The 1527-nt window shown below is 44.9% G+C and overlaps 1 pseudogene; it reads left to right on the top strand.

Moving 5' to 3' along the window:
* The first annotated feature begins 453 nt into the window (after positions 1 to 453).
* Positions 454 to 1193, top strand: LOC102763377 (annotated as a pseudogene).
* Positions 1194 to 1527: the final 334 nt, after the last annotated feature.

The raw sequence follows: 1527 nt of genomic DNA, 5'->3' as shown, positions 1-1527 counted from the left end.
TTGAATCCCTACCACACAATTCCATCCTGCTCTTATCAAAACAATCTGAATCATCTGTGATTCCACCCTTTCCATCATGTAAATGCGTGTAAAAGCACAGAAATGTTACATGTCAAAGTAACAAATGTTGTTGATTCTAGGATGTGTGCTCATGGGAAAAGAAGGATAGGTTACAAGTGTGTATTTGTGTTTTGCATGTACAAGAAAGTGGTAAAATGGGGCTTTTACATTTTTCTCAATATGCTTCTTTACTACTTGAATTTTTAAAAATAAAGATGTATTCATCCATTTCTTTATAATTAAAAAAATATTTAAAAATTGAAAAACTGATTTCTATGTCCACTATAAAATAGCTAGCTTCCATTTTTCTATAGCCCTTCTGTTTCACCTAAATGAGACCAAACAGTCCCAGTTCTGTAGTGACTTCATTAAAATATTATTGACTTAGGTCCTTTGCTGCGGGCGGACCAGGCCGCGCTGCGGGGCGGAGGCAGGGACACGGTGCCCGAGGTTGAGCCGCCGGGAGCCGCCGCCATGCCGGACAGCTGGGACAAGGACGTGTACCCCGAGCCCCCGCGCCGCACGCCGGCGCCGGCGCCGCAAACCTCGCTGCCCAACCCCGTCACCTATCTGACAAAGGCCTTCGACCTCCTCGTGGACCGGCCTGTGACCCTCGTGAGAGAGTTTATAGAGCAGCAGCATGCAAAAAACAAGTATTACTACTACCACCGGGAGTTCCGCCGGGTGCCGGATATCACCGACTGCAAGGAAAACGATGTCTTGTGCATGTTTGAAGCAGAAATGCAATGGAGAAGAGACTACAAAGTTGAAAGCCTTGCAGGGTATAAGAGAATTATCACTGTGCCCCAGGTCCCTTTCTGCCAGTAATTGTCTTGGATGCTTGACTTTACTTGCCACCACATTATGGCAGAAGTGGCCCAATGACTCTCCCATCTCTTCCCAGATCACGAATTGGGAGCCCATTATTCAGCCAGGAAGTGCCTGGCAAAGCAGAAGCAGAGGATGCTCCAAGAGAGAAAAGCTGCCAGAGAGGCTGCTGCTGCTCATTGAGTCCCTCCCACATGAATGACCATCTCTTGCTGAATAAAAACAGAGACAAAAACCCGTTTCTGGTGTCACTTTCAGCCCTCAACCTTGACTCATTGATGAATAAAAGGCAACTATTAGCAGGCAAAAAAAAAAATATATATATATTATTGACTTAATGTTTGTATGGTTGAGTCTGTAGTTTTAGCTTATTGGTTTTATCTATCAAAAAGCTAAATGATATCCTATATAATAAAAGCCTAATATACTAAGTGTCTGGTCATCCAGTTGGCTGTTCAACCAATCAAAGCATAATATGCTAATGATATGCTAAGCCTACTCAACTGCTCACTAAAATGTGCACTGACCACCAGGGGGCAGAGAGTTGACTGGTCGATGAGTCACTATGATGTGCACTGACCATCAGGGGGCAGACGCTCCAACCAGTAGGTTAGCTTGCTGCTGGGGTCCGGCCAATCG

This window comes from Myotis davidii, unplaced genomic scaffold (genome assembly GCF_000327345.1).
Source record: "Myotis davidii unplaced genomic scaffold, ASM32734v1 scaffold269, whole genome shotgun sequence".
Taxonomy (NCBI): Eukaryota; Metazoa; Chordata; class Mammalia; order Chiroptera; family Vespertilionidae; genus Myotis; species Myotis davidii.
The sequence above is the reverse complement of the archived record's forward strand: the minus strand, read 5'-3'. Positions and strand labels throughout refer to the sequence as shown.